Source organism: Centruroides vittatus, unplaced genomic scaffold, assembly GCF_030686945.1.
Source record: "Centruroides vittatus isolate TY-2023 unplaced genomic scaffold, ASM3068694v2 contig_474, whole genome shotgun sequence".
Taxonomy (NCBI): domain Eukaryota; kingdom Metazoa; phylum Arthropoda; class Arachnida; order Scorpiones; family Buthidae; genus Centruroides; species Centruroides vittatus.
In genome coordinates, this window is record NW_027122266.1 from 3,091,245 (window position 1) to 3,108,221 (window position 16,977).

Below are 16,977 nucleotides of genomic sequence, written 5' to 3' on the forward strand. Positions count from 1 at the left end.
CAGGCATTACAGACGTGGAGAAAATCCGGAAAACTCCGAGCGAGTGAGGCGCGAATTCACGACCGAACTCCCAGTGTTCAGGGAACGAAGACCACTTGGCCACTGGTGGGCCTGTTATTTTCTACAACTTACGTATGTGAACAGTTTTTTCCACAATGAATTTAGTAAAAAGTACAGGTGTCCCTTGATTAAGGTGGTTAATTAATCCCTCGAACCTACCGCGTATATCAAAATACTATCTATGTTAACTAAAGACAGCTGGTACAGCCGAGTATATAAAAGAATTGTCGCAATTAATTTCGCGCGTTAAGAAAGGGATACCTGTAAAACAAGAAACCGGCCAACAGATTCACATCAAAACTAATTTTAAACAAGTAAAACGGCAAGGCCGTAGTTGGAACAAGACTATGTCTCGGAGACTCACTACTAAGCAGGATCACTTTGACGCTTAGGGCGGGTCTCATTCTCATTCCAATCTTTTTTGTTATCGCTGGTTTTGAGCGCGATTGTTCAAACTTCGCCGGCCACGACCACCAGGTCGTCCACGATACATTTTCTTCTTCTTTGTTTACGATTTCGTATGGAGATTATAGCCTTTACGGGACGATACATTTTCGGTGAAATTAACCTATCCAATGTCGAAATTTCTCTCTGTTGCGTGTCGCCCCGCGTTGAATTTTTCTCCATGCCTAACGAAAATTTCCCGTTTTTGAAAAAAAATTAATCGTGGCTATTGTATCGTCCGAAATTGTTTTTTTATTTTGCACAAACAATATATATGTCGCAGGGATATGATAAAAGTGGGGTTTTGGTGAAATCCCTGAGGGAGATGATCAATTTACTGAAGATGTTAAAATGACAATTCTATAGAGTCATTTCCCTAAAAACAAATACCGTATATCTCGGCGGATAAGACGATAGTTGAATCCAAAAAAATGGCCCCCAAAATGCGGGGTCGTCTTATATGACAGATACAAAAAAAAATTAGATTGAAATTTATATAAATTAAAACCATTATAAAAAGACAGACAAACCGTAATTATTTACTAGAAGAGAGTAGGGTATGTGCACAAAATAGAATAGTCCATAGAATGTTTTTGTGAATAGTCAGTCATTGCCGAAATCAGTGCGAATGTTTGCAACAATCGCAAGGCATGCATGCCAGATGCAAAAAAAGAAAATTTGTTTATTCGAAAAATTACAAATAGGATATAATTCCGTATACACTATACAGTATTATTATTCAGATGATGATCACTGATCTAAACTAAATTCGTAGGCCGTTGATAGTTTGGGGGTCGTCTTATAAGACAGATATATGCTAAAACCATAAAACTTTGACGAAAATTTATACCTCGTCGTATCTGAAGGTCGTCTTATCCGCCGAGATATACGGTAAGTGATTTGATCAAATACCTGTACTATTTTAGTGAAAAGATAAAATAAACACGCAATATGAGGAAATAGTATAAAAGAAGAAGGGTGTGGATCAAAAATTTTATGCTACTTATGCCAAAAAGAAAAGAAAATTATTGATCAAAGGAACATGCCGCAAAATACTTAAAAATATCAGCTGAAAAAATGGAAGATTTTTCATTGAAGAAATTTAAGGACGTGTTAGTGAATTCCACAGTTTTGGTTGATGTACCTAAGGTAGATAGAGGTCCATTAGATGGAAATAGTGTTACGGGGATAGTATTAGATAAAAAAAATTTTTTATACTAAATTGGTACTTCAGCTGGCATTATAAAAGATTGGCTTCCTAGAAACGCTCCTCAAATAGCTACAACCACATTTACCGAAATCGTCTCACCAATAAAGCTAAGTTTTCGAGAAACTGTTGAAAAATTATCTTTATTCGGAGGTTAAGGGTTTAAGAAATGTTCCTGTGAAGAATCCAAGGTACAATGCAAAACAAATAAATGTGCCTGTAAAAAAATAATATCCTCTGTAACTCCAGGTGCCACAAATCTACGTGTTTCAATAAAAATAAACTTGGCGTTATCTCTATCTTTTCATATAGAAACTTGTACTTCTTACTTTGTTGATTCGTTTTTTTGTCATTTCACGAAACCAGTTTAGAGATTTGATCGAATCACTTCATTTAATTAGGGAAATGCCACCAAACCGTCCCATATGAGGCTGAACTTATAATGGATATGAAAAAATGCTCTTTTCATGCCCGTAGGACGAAAAGTTTGAAAAAAAGATAGCTTATTAGTAATAGGCTATTACGATAAAGAGAATCTCAAAAAAATCAAGCAAAAAATCTTCAATAGGTCTATCTGTTGATTCTGTTTACCACTTTTAAGGTTCGTTGTATTGACGAGTTTGATAAAATTTGACTTATGAACTTCTAAATAAAATATGATTTTGTTAGTGTGTCAACGGGAAGAAATTTTTCTAATTGAATTATGTCAAATTTGGCTGAAAACTATGTAGGTTTCCATGCGCAATTTGAAATGTGTAACTTACCAGTATAATACTGTATTCATGATGTAAATAAAAATATTTTACCAGACTATATTTTACTTTTGCCACATATTAGCTAAATACAAGTTCAGGAAACTATAGGATATAGGTAATCAGTACCATAGTAGGCTGTTCGATGGAAATTCTTGTACAGTTAAAATACTCAAAAGGAAGGCGGCTGACCACTGTGAAATAGATTTATAATGAGTAATAACAAAGCAGTTATATTTTATTTTAAATCTAAATCCAGATCTTTAAATAAAGATTGTTTTACTATTCGTTAATCAGGGAATTTTCGTACAGTATATTCTTCCCTCATATTCTTGATTATCTTGATGTCATTTTTAAAACATAAATAGTTGTTGATTTATCCACCAGATGGCAGGACAGAAAATTTAGTAGATTCTGCTTCGAATAAATGTTAAAATATTTGTAAAATTTAATATTTAATTCAAACATTTCTCAGAATTTTACTATAAGAATTTTTAATAATAATGAAAATAATTTCATTATAAAAATTTTTCATGCGAATCTATCTCCGAATTATCTGTTTATCTTGAGATTTCTCACTGGCCTAACCTATAATTTATTTTAAAAATTTGTGTAAATTATATTTTAATTGGTTCACTTTTATTGGCAGTTCTCGTCTATTTTCCATAATAATAGTAATAAATTTAATTGAAAATAACTGAAAATTCAATGGGCATCGATATAGGTTTTGAGCATAAATTAGTAAAAAAATGTTTGATTTATTTGAATTTGTTTACTTATTAGAATATCATATGAGGAAATAATGATTATTTAATCAATAAGTATTTATCACAAATTTTCTTTTTATATTTTCATACCTTTATTTTAAATTTTTGGTTGAAGAGAACCATATGCTTCCTCTACTCCCCGATATATCCACGCTGCTTTCACGATTTTCCATTCAAGCATTATTTATAGATTTTTTTTTCTTGAAAATACGAAATATATAACCTTAAAACGATATATTTGATTGAAACCATCCACCATTCTGATCAATAATAATAGATAGTTATAACTAAAAATATTAAAAACATTTATAAATTCTTGCTGGTATTAATTAATTAATTTATACATAAAATATTTCAGAATTAATTTTATATAATTTAATGAATAATTAAATCAATTACAGCTGTGGATTTGGATTTAAACTGCGTGAAATTTATATTCTTAAATAGAAAATAAAGAATAGTTGTAATTTCCTTACATTAAGATGGCGGAATTTTGAAGAATAAATACTGTGTTCGGAAGATTAACTTTGAATGAAAAGTTTAAATCTAATTAAAATTACCTGAGGGACAAACGTTTAGAAAGAGGGTTCGTTGAAAAATAGTTTTTCAACTGTTAATTCTGTAGCTTCTTTAAATCCGAGCGGGTCGGGGGTTACAAATTGGATTAGTGAACACCTGAATCAGTCGCTTTCATATGGTTTTTCGACTTCAATGATTTCTAATTGAACATTAAATGGAAAGATCACATGTTGCTTTTAGTATTAGTGGGTCCACTGTATTTAAGAATAGACAGATGTTCCTTGGTGGTCTTCAATTAAACGACCCAAGAATGTTTTACTAACAGAATCCACTTCATTAGTCACTTTTAGTGATCTTTAGTGTTTGCAGAAAAGAATATTTCTTTAAAAATATTGAAATACAACAACGTAAAATACATTTTTATTATATAAAAATTTTATAAAATTTTTCTTTAAATAAAAGTTTTATTCAAGGGATATGTTTTATTTTTATAATCGTAAAGTCAAAGATTGAATTACATTGATTGATTAATGATTAAATTTCCGCATTAAATATTTTTATTTTTGAGTTTTTCTAATTTATAAGTATAAAGTTTTATAAATGTATCAAATATGTATTTTAATTCAGTAATAAATAAGTATTTTTAATATTATTTTTTGCGTTTTTTAAATTAGATTAATTAGAATAGTTTATAAAAGTAAAATTTATATTACTCACTAAAAAATATCATTTATATATATATATTATATATATTTTAAAAGAAACCAATATTTGACATTTATCATATTAATTTAATTTTGATTACAATCTCTATTAAATTTTTAAAAGTTGACGTTCTTTAATTTTATATGTTAAGCCCAAGCAATTAAAGTTTCTAATTAACGACGCTTAGTTTTGTGATGAGTGATGGCCCAAGACATTCGAAATCTATTTTTATTTTAGTTTGCTTCACAGAAAATGACACAACTTAAGACATTTTTTACTTTTAAACGAATAAAATTTATACGAAGCGCTTATTTTGAAAACAAAGTTTTTACATTGAATTTTTATTAATATATTTTATATTGATTTCTATAAGTGATATTAGTACGTATAAAATATTAAAAGTTTCATAATTCATAAATTTTATTATTAAAAATAAATATTTTTGGTACTATATAACCATTCAAAATTAGGAATTCCCCTATTCCTGACTCGCTTATATCCCATCTTAAGATTATAACTACAATTAAGAACATTCCTAGGTCTGAATCCCTAGCTATTAAAGTTTTTCTTTACATAAGTCTTGAATAGGCAGGTCTACAGAGTATAAAGCTTAGATTGAATAGGGGAGAGTTTTATAATTAAATAGATTACATAAGCTTTGAACAGTTGGGTTTCTAAGTTAGGTTTACTAGTAGGCCTGAAGGTTTTATAGTTAAATAATTTAAGGCTATGTTTCTCAAACTAAACCTTGAGATTTCATGAAGTGATGATTTTAATGGAATACGAGAGACGAAAATGAAAAATGGTAGTCTTAAATTTGTATGTGCGACATTCAACATTAATCATTTAGCCACTGATAAAACATGGATAATCTATCGCTACTTTGCTCTAAAAGCTTTTTAAAAGACAAATAATTGCTACTATTTCGTTCTATTTTTGATTTAGGATAATCGTTAAATCTATTAATGAAATGTACCAGAAATTGTGGTAGAATGGGATATGAACAAGTAGGGGTTCCTCAGTAAACCTACCGAGAAACCCTTACTTGTTCTTATTTCATCCGTAATAAATTTAGAAACACCGTTTAAGGTATGGGTAGGTCTAGTCAATAACCCGATATGACAATTCTTATTCAAAATTTTTGATAACTTGATACATTCGATGCATTATCCTAGAGTAAACGTATAAAACGATCAATCCACTTCACCATTTTTCTTAAACGGTTTCTAAACAAATAAAGGCAGTTATTAAAGCATCTCTGAGATTGCAATACTGCAATACTTCTATGCAAAAATAAAAGTATTTTTAATATTATTTGATTTAATTTTAAGCAAGTATTTTGTAAATATTTCAGTTCAGTGATTATAGATGACTAGCATTTAGATGTAATTATTGTAATTATGTAAAATGTAATTATTTTAAAATAGTGATTAATTTATTTTAGATTTGAGTATTATCGTAAGTAGATTTAAATTTTGGATAAAGTGATTACCAGATTTATTACAAGGAATTGTTAAATTTGGTATTATTTAAATGATTTATAACGAGAAAATAAACGTAATATTATGCTTGTTAAAATAAAGATTTTAATGAGTCGGCTTACTTACAGGGCCTACATTAGAATTTTTGATAGCATAAATTATTTATACTTAAAAGATTACGTTGGTGCATGATGTTACAGTTACGTGCACATAGATTATAGTTACGTGCAAATATATTTCAAGCGTAATTTGGATATGAAGAAAAATAAGAATTAGAATAAATATTTTCAACAATCATCATTTTAAATAAAAATAAATATTTTAAAATCGTTTCTAAAAAAATAAATTTTAGAAAAAGCAGAGAAAAATTTTCATTATTCCTTTCATGTAGTTTTATTTGTTTGCATTAAAACTTTACTAAATTCGTTAAAAATAAATTCATATTCGAATTTAAGACTACTGTTCGTGCTATTAATTAAACACTGTAATATCAATTTACTTTTAATTTCCTCGTATTTAACTGATCAATGAATAATAAATTATTATTTCCTAAAATAATACATTTTCATAGAAAATATTTTATATAATAATTAATTAGAGTTGACCAAAAACATTCAAATATAAACCTTTATCTCATTCATTCTTTATCGTCATCTTCTCTGTCAATGAGAAATGCTTTGCAAAGAAATCGAACGAGTGTTTTCATTTCAAATTATACTAACTATATTTGAGAAAGGATATTATTTTCTGTAATTGTAATTTAATAAAATACAAAATTATTTCATTTTGTCAAATGATTAGAGAGGTTACTTTTTCGAAACAAATAAATCAATTTATTAATCAAGGAACATTTATTGCATCTTTGTATATGTTACGTCCTTTATATTATTAATGATATTAAATTGTAATTGTAACATATTAAATATTGAAAATATTATTTGACAATTTTTCTTACTTTGATACTCTTAAACATTTCCTGATAAGGAACGTTATTGATTTATTTAAAAATAGACATTCACAAAAATAAAAATAATTTATTAAATAAAATAATTCTGATTAGAATTTCAAGCATTTACTGCTGTATTAAATGTTTTGCAGAAAAACATTTGATATAATAATAATACTTTTCTGATTCTAGACATTTTAAAAGGTTTTTTTTAAAACTCTTTCAATATTATGGACACTAGGAGGGCCTTTTTTCATACTAGTTCGACCAGGCCCATAGTGGTGTAATTAGGTGATGACGGACCCGACATATCTGGGAATGATAACCGACGAAAAGTTTCTGGGTTGCTCGCCGGATCTCTACTCTTCCAGAGCGAGAGGCTGACGTCTTAACAGCCTCGATCATTCGGGTTATGTTAACAGTTATAAAGTTATAAGTAAATAAATGTTTGATTAGTTTAATAATACAAACCAATGGCGATCTTAAGTGGTGAAGGCCTTAAGTAAGCGTAGACTTGAGAGGACTTTGTCATATAAGTTTTAAAAAGTTTATATCATTTAATACTTTATATTATTCTCGCTAACTAGTACAGAATTCCGAATACTGGACAAGACAAGACAAGAATATGTTTGTGCATATCTGAGTCCTAAAAATGTGAGATTCTAGACCAAGGATTCCCAATGGGGTCATTGGAATTTTGAAAGAGGTCGATAAAAATACTTATTGTACTTTTCCGAGAATTTTCAGAAAATTTTCAAATGAGAATAATAACAATCATGTTAACTGATTTACTGATGTACTTGAAATATTACTAAAACCTTTGGAAATGACATAAAAATTTTAAAGGAGTCAATTGAAAAGAATATTTTCTATATGGGTCAATGTCAGAAAATGGTTGGAAACCCCTATCCCAGACAAAAAGGTTAGATTGACTCTATTTAGGCTAAAACCGTCATTATTACAAGCCTGTGTTTAGATTTTTATAATTTTTAATAGAAGACTTTTGTTATTGTACAGAAATATTTGATATTCGAAATGTTCTAGTTCACAGATTTCTTAATTTTTATCAAAAACTAGATTATTTCACTACTTATTACATATTTTATCTATTTGAGGAATTATTTTCTTATCCTTAATTTTTCTGCAATAATTTTCATTAATTATTATAACATTAATGCAATACATTCGTAAGAAACCAAGTTTCAAAAATAAGAATAAAATATGAAATATATTTATATTTATTCTTTATTCTTATTTATACAAAATAATATGTACAGGCTTAAATCTGAATCAATATTATATCACATTTATTAATTTATTTTCATAAAAGTGTAATATAAGACCGTTTATCAATAACAATTTAATAATTACTCTGACAAGTGAATACAAAACAAAATCAACAAGAGATAGAGAGAACTAGACCTCTCTGTATAACTCTATAAAGAACTAGAATTATATTTAAATTGCATAATATAATAAATAAATAAATAAATATATATATATATATATATATATATGTTATATTAATGAAGAAGGAATTAATAACATTCTTGATAGTTCATTTTAACTATTAACAAAGTGAAATAAACTTTAATCAAATAATATTTATTAGGAAATTGATAATTCTATACAAACTACAGACAACGGAAATAGGAAAATGACTTATGAGCCTTATTCGAGATTGAATCGTAATGATGTACTGTACATTATAATTATATTAGAATACTTTTAACTAATAATTATTGCACTAAGGAATTGTTAAATAATTAAAAGTTATTTAATTCTTTTTTAAGACTTAAGCCATTTCAAAAGTCTATTTTTTTCCGTTAACAAATACGATCAAGAGGCTATCCAAGACATTTTCCACGAGAGTAAACCTCTTTGTATCGTGTTTATTATTTGTTTCTTGGAGATAACTTCTTGCTCAAGCGTTTAGGCTACCCCTAAAAGCGATCAAATCCCTAGGGAAGAATTGCCTGACTTGCTCTCCTCTGATGGCCTCACGCGTATGATACATTGGCGAAATATTTATTATTCTAAGCGACTGTTTAACTGTGGTTTGCAAATTTTATTTAAATTAATACTAGAGCAATGATCAATCGAAAGAGAATAAATAAATAAACGTTCCTGTTTTTTATAGGAAAAGCTATTAGGAATTTCGAAGAATGAAAGCGAAATGTAACCTATTGGAGAGTGTTTAACTAAATGTAGCGTATACTAAATTAAGCATTTTAAACGCAATGGAGTAAGAATATCAAAATACAATGAAACTATATTATGAATTAAAATATTGTTCTGTGTCTGATATAATTACAGAATATTCAAAATATGAAGCTTGGAGTTTCCTGATGAGAAAATTACTTCCTTATATGGTTTAAATTAACAAAGCAGATTAATTTTATTCATTTAATATTTGAATAATACTATTTAATGGACTGTAAAAATGAAAACGATACAAAATTTGATTAAAATGTAAAACTCCAAAATGTACAGTACGTATCTATTAATAACATTTTAATGATTTTCGTATATTAGGAAATGTGAATTTAATATTTATTTTTCTAAATTTTTTATAAAGTAAATATTTTCTTCAGTGACTTATTCAGGAACTAACAAATGTACTTTTTTTTACAGTAGTCATGTACAGTACGTTCTTATGTTTTATTAATACTGTACAAACGTTTTTAGAACAAAGAAAATTATATCAGTATTATATTTAAATAAAAACTGATCTAAAAACTTCAATTTTAATAATAATAATATTATTTTTTTTTACTAAAATTACTTTTCTGGGAGCTATAGCCTCTTTGCTTATCTGGTTCGATACAAAGAAATAAACAAACTGTGCTTTTTTCCCCCTCATTATATTGCTTATAAAAAAAGTAACTAATCTTATTTAAGTTATAATTTTTCTGAAAATATCTTGACAGTAGTCTCAGCACTGTTATGCATAAATAATTGACATATATATTACTTCAACCTAAGAATGACCGATTACAATCTTTAAATATTATGCTATTTATTCTTAATTCCTTTCTACTTTTGGATAGCCAGATATAAAATTAAAATAATCGTTCTATAAATAATTAATTGGTAACTAATATTGAAATTTAAATATCTGACTCTTTTTCATTTTCAAATAATTGTATTTAAATATAATTATTTAAAATAAAGATTTAATTGAACGTTGTTCCCAAATTTTATTTTACTATAATCCATCGCATAGCCTAACAGAAATAAATTTACATTTTTGTTCGTTTAATGCGTGAATTTAAAATCCCAATTTCCCAAATGGTTTCATTTCATTTACTACAAATTTCTTATTTGTAATTTTATTGCAAACATAAGTAAATATTGCATTAATTAAATTATAAATGTAAATAATGAGCTTAAAGATGTTTAATTTAATTACTAGACTGGATTCTATAATAAGTTTAGCTATGGTAATATTCGATTTATTTTTTACATTTTATGCATTTATTTTTTGTGTTGCATGTAGAATATTTTGAAATCACATAAATTTACAAGGTATTTGATAATAAAAGTGATTTTTAATGATATAATTCTAAATGTTTCTGTTTTTTTTTATTATATTGCAGAAAAAAGTTTTGTAAATTATAAATGATTACATAATTTATAGTTATGTTGAACCTTTAAAGTTAATTAACATTAACTTAAACCGTATAGAGTAGCCTAATTATCAATAGAAGATGTCAGAGTTACATTCTCCTTCGATTTTTCTGTTATTTTACAGTTCTCTGCAACACGTACACATCTAGATTACACGAAATATCAAAATTACAATTCTTATATATGGAAAATAAATACTTTTTATGTTTTAAATAAAATAATACATATTATATTAAAATTCTACACACTAAGAAGCAATCATCCTACAGAAGAATTAATTAAATGTTGAGTAAAATCTAAAAAATTTAATAAAGAAAACGAAAAGTATTTAAAGTTAATGATTTTATAGAAATTAAAAATCTAAACATAGTTTTGAATATATAAAAATGAAATGTCAACATGAAGCTGCAATTAGTAATTGTGATGATAAATTTGTTATGCAAGATTAAAAATGCATCGCTTTATAAATTATTATAAAATTATGTCAGAGTAAACTAAAACGTGGTTTTTGTTTTAGTATATTGATCGAAATTGGTTATATTTGCTGTACAAAGACGTTGCCGTTACTCTCAGGTGATGCAGAATATCGGCATTTTTAATAGGTTTATGTAAGTAATTATATGAATAAATGTTTACGTTTTTTACTTCATTGAGTTATTAAATAAAATCTATTCAAAATATTTGAAAAGTATTAATTATAAAAACTATTATATAGGCTTAATACGAAAAATGTAAGCTGATTTATTAAAATTTATGAAAATTAATGTTTTTGTAATCAATTAAAAGGATTTTATTAAATATTAATTACAATTTTATTAATTATTATTACAATTAAAAATAATATTTTTAAACCGAAAGTAAATATAAAAATAAATCGATTTGTTCAATATTTCATTTTAAAATTTAAAATTTCTTTATCAAATATTTCAAATTTAGTTTAATTACTTAACGGCCTTAAAATATATTCTAAATATACGAATTTTAATTTAGTAATTTTAGACATTTCAAATCAAAAATTTACAGTAATAATTTAACTGATTATTAATATTTAAACTAAATTTTTAAAAGTCAAGTTTAAACCAAAAAAATTTTTTTACAAATAAAGTTTTATAGCTTAAAAATCTTTTTATTATTTAAACAAATTATAATTTTTATAAATTTTTATTTAAAATACATTTAGTTATTTATTTTTATATCATTAATGGAAACTCAATTAGGAAAATATATAAAATCTTTAACTTGAATATTGCTATATGTCACTTTATGTCATATGAACCGTCGACAGAAGATCGTTCAAGTGTTTGTTATGGAATGCCAGATTTGCTATTGCTTTTTCACAGTCCAATAATATCAATACAATGTTCTTTATTCATTGATTTTTCTTTCGCATTTACAGATTAATAGTTTTCTCCCCCCCTCCTTTTTCTCCTTTTCGTTTCTGCACAAAGAATATGACTTCATAGGTGGCTAGTTGCCTTTTCTTTGTCGTGAATAATAGGTCAGTCTAACAACACACCATCATTTATGACTTTATAGTGTGAAGTGAAAACATCTCACGAGGACTGTAAAACTAAACTACAATAAAAACATTAGCCCTCTTACAACACGTGGTTCAGTCGTTAACAATCACGAAGACATGATTGATGGTGAACAAGTGAAAATTAAAAGAGGAGATATTTAAGAATTAATAATTACCGAAAGTTTATTTTGAAATTTATGGTTTAGTTAAATAGGTGTACGCATCGTAAAAGTGTTGTTATTGTAAAATGAAGAATGGGTCTTACAGCTTCAATACAATATAACTTAACATAAATAATTACTATCAATATAAACTTTATAGCTGTGTTTTAAATAATATAGTATTAGTAATTAGATAAGTCTGTTAATTCGCTTCCCTTACCATCGAATTTTATTGCAAATTTGTTAATAATTAATTATTAATTGAAACATTTTGAATGCGAAAATGCAAATTTAAATCTTTTGAATTAGTATTTAAAATTACATAATACACTTTTATTTATAATGTATTTTTAACTTAATTTAGTATTTTTATTGTTTTATAATTATATTTTTCAACTTTCAACGTAATATTAAGTTTACATATGTTAATTTTATTTTTTGTTTGTTATATAAAAACCGTAAAAACTGTTATACAATAAACTGTTATATAAAAACTGTTATACAATAAGCTGCAATAATTGTATCGTTTTGATACTTTATAATTAATTTTTATTTTATTATAAAAACTATATTATATAGAAAAACCGTTAAATTTTAAATATTCTCATTTTATTCAAATTTTCATATGTATATATTTAATTACATAATTAAATAAAATTTTAAGGCATAGTTTGAGTTTATTAACTTCAATTTTTATTAAAAAGCACTTGAATCATTTTAGTAAAGATTTAAAAATCGAATGCGGCATTCGATGCTAAAATGTTTTAAAGATTTTAGCATTGAACGCCACATTCGATTTTTACTAAAAACTTTAAAACATTTTAGCATTAAATGTCACAAATAATACAATAATTATAGTCTAATAACCATCAAAATCAATATCCTAAATATGTAGAATTTAACAATTAAAATATTTAAAATTTAATTTATTCGTTATATTAGTTTTAAATTTTAATAATAAACGAAAATTAAAAATTCACGACTAATTATAATAATGATTAATTCGATTTGTACATTGAGTTGATAAAATGTTAATAAAAAATGCGAACGTTATCACAAGTGAAAAACAATTGAAACTTTTCAGTTACATTTTTAAATATAGCTGGAATGTTTCAATAGTTTGTAAATATAATAATAAAACTACGATTAAATAGAAGATAACTTAAAGTTGGACCGGCAACAACGCGTATACAATTAGTGTGACGTAAATTACCTTAATAATAAACACGATCGTACGATGATGGCAAAAACGGTTGATTGGCAAAGGCTTTATGTCTGAGAAAACGATGCGGATGCCATTTAGTTTTGAGAAACTCACTATTGGAAGAGATACCTTTAAACGGCAACGTTTTAAAGTATTCAATAAAAGGAAAGGAGAATACTGAATTCCGTACGACTTTTGAATCTTATTGCATGCCTCAGTCTAGCGGGTTCGTGTGACTCGCTAGCAATCAGGAAGCAGCCCGTGCAAAACATCCCCCGCCACATCCATTCCCTCATCCATCCAACACTAATTACATTCTTGCAATACCTTTGCTAAGATAGAGCTTGTTGTGAAAACTTCTTCGGGCAGAAGTTTACTGCTCGGTCGGGGCTAATAAAGGAACAGCGAGCGAGGCAATCAGACGGAAACAGGCTGTATCAAAAGTTAATAAGGTTTAAGGGGGAAGGGGGATTAAGGCAACTGATCTCTAGACACAGTTGATCTCAATTATAACGTTATTTTATACGCTCTCCTGAATACGAAAAGGGGACAAATTAAATTGTTGGCTGCAACGTCTGTTGTTGCAAACGGATTTAGATGCTAGTTGTTAACAGAGTATTATAGGATGCTAAGAATCGGTTTGTAGATGTTTGTGGCTTGCAGGCAGTTGGGTATTGATCCGATACACAAGCCCGTGGGCGGTGGCATGGATTTAATGTTCCCCATTCGTTCTTCTATATACTAATACATTGACTTGTTTACTTCTATTGAGATTGATGCCATCGAAAAGAACGATCTTTCTTCTTCCTACTTCGCCAATATTGTCCGAACAAATTCCATTTCCAACAAAAGGAGGTAGTAGATTTCTTTGATTTCACCCCCTATTTTCTATACCTCTGTTTTCTGCGGTGTAATGTTTTCGGTTGGTTTTCCACAATATCATATTTCTCTATACGCTTAAAGGCTTTCTTTTTTTCTTTTTTTTTTCTTTTTTTATTTCTCTTCTTCCTCTTTCCTCTTTTCCGAAGAAAGCTGACTTTTTTTTATGAATCGATTGAAGAAAATTGCTACAGGAGACAACAATTTCGATTGGCTCACCCCCAATTTTTATTTTATATTATTATTTTCCCCTCTTTTTATAGAGACTAATATATTAATCTTTTGAAGAATTCTTAGACTTTTGAAAGATTTCATTTATTAGTTTTTCCAAAGTAATTAAGGAACAAGTTAAAATTAGCGAGTGAAACTACTATATGCATCTATGACATTTCTAGGGAGTGTTTAATAGCGCAGTTTTCAAGAAACCATATAAAGTAGCCCTATATGTAGATCGAACTTAGGATATTTTAGAAAAATATGCAAAATTCCTTACCTATCACACTCCCGGTATTAATCCAGACATAACAACATTCTTTAAACTTTTGCCTAAAATTTTAGTTCTTTAAAGTGAAGGATGAGAGACAAGGAAAAACAATTTTATCATCTTACATTCTTTCGTTGTTTTTCCGATTTTACAACTATGAACTATGAATAAAATACGTTCATATATCAAAAGAAATTTTTATTTTCATTTTTATACGTCTTACAATTATATGTTTATATATTTTTTATTTTATCTTTCTTGTTGAATCGTCACTAAACATGGAGGGGGAAAAAACAGACTTTATTAGCTTCACTGATTACGCTACAAGAATTATACAAATATGCTAAGGATATTAATTAGCACGTTGCATTCGTTTACTTCTATTCTACTTAATGATAATTAACGTTATCCACAAAATTATACGAAAATTATCGAGAAGAAGCGACATAAAAGTCTTTCCGAATATCAACCAATAGGCGACGGCATCACATATTACTTTACCGATCACTCTCATTGGTTACTTCTCAACAATGTAGTTAATATTAAATATTCTTCTTGGAAAATAAATACTGCGTATGAATGACATTATTAATTTAATTAAGATTAAATAAAACTAATATTATAAATTATTAAACGAATAAAAAAATGTATCCAATAAACTGATTAACACTTGTATAATAAAGATGAAATTGTTAAAAATTATATACCATAGTTAAATAGCATCAGTTATTCTCTTGTTGGAAATCATCATAATAATTTATTTCTAAAGCTAAAAACAAAAGTCTGCTTAACACGTAGGAAAATATATTTAGAGATTATATATAAGGTCCGATTTGGTAATATCTATGATTAATTTTTATCAAGAAAATTAAAGTAATAAATCAGAATATTAAATTAATTCGAATTTTCTTTTAAATTATTATTATTATCATTTAAGAATTATTCAAGTTTTAATTTAATATTTTATTACGCTTACTTTAAGGCGAGTTTTCAGAATAATCTATCTAAATGGAAGTTGATAATCTATTTTAAAATGACGCGAGTTTACTTTTTATTCGATAATTTCATCATTAAAATCTCATAATTAATCAAAATATTTTTCCGAAAATAAACGCAATCAATCAAAATCACTATTTTTTCAAAAATTAATAAACCTATTACGTCATCATAATTTAAATTCCTTTTAAGATAAATTATATTAAACTGAACGGTGTATATTAAAAATTTATTTTAATAAATATAATATATATAATTTTTTTTAACGAAGAATTATTAAGATATATATTTTCAATTAAATTCCGTAGACCGTAAACGAGATTGGATATTATTATGATTGTAATGACGTCTCTTATTATTCAATGTGACTGATCCGGATCAATTAAAACAATCTCGGAAGAATTCGTAAAATTTTAAGTAAAATATTTCTAATTAATTTAATAATAACAGCTACAGAAGTCAATATATCCAGTAAGAGAGATAATCTGTTCATTATGTCTTCCGCTATCCGATTGGTCGAGGTCATCTCTTTAGAATTTAATTATCGTGTCAAATAATTGGAGTGTTTTCAGTCGACAAACTCTTACGTAACGATGAACACGAAATCCGATTTATCTTTAGTAATAACCTCAATTATACTAATCTACTGTATTCTTAACAACTGATCAATAGTTTACTCGCCATTTTGATGCGGCGTGTTTTAATCATTATCAAACAACCATTCGCGATTAACGCTTCTCAAAATACAGATAACCTTTATTAAATATTAAATATTGAATAAACATGAAAATTAGTCATTAAAAAAAACAAACAATATTAAATATATACTTTAGGCCTAATTATTTCAATAATTATTCTCCATCTTCATGAAATTATAAATTAGAATCATTAATTTATGTTCTGATTTATAAATTTTATCTTTCAACCCACTTATTAATACTGATGCGCCCATTAAATACATAGAAAAGTTTTCCATTTTGATAAATTTCCAGCTTATATTCTTAACTTAAACGAAGATCAATAGAGGAAAACGACTATTAATTGAAGTATAGTATTAAACAACATTGAGACTATTGCTTAATTTGATGGGTAATTCCCTTAATTGTTTTGGAGACCGAAGTCTAAACTGATAAGCAGTAGCCCATAAATTCAGATAATAGCCTTTTCCTACTACAAAAAGTTCCAAAACAGCCATTTGAATATGCTATGAATGATGCAGTTTT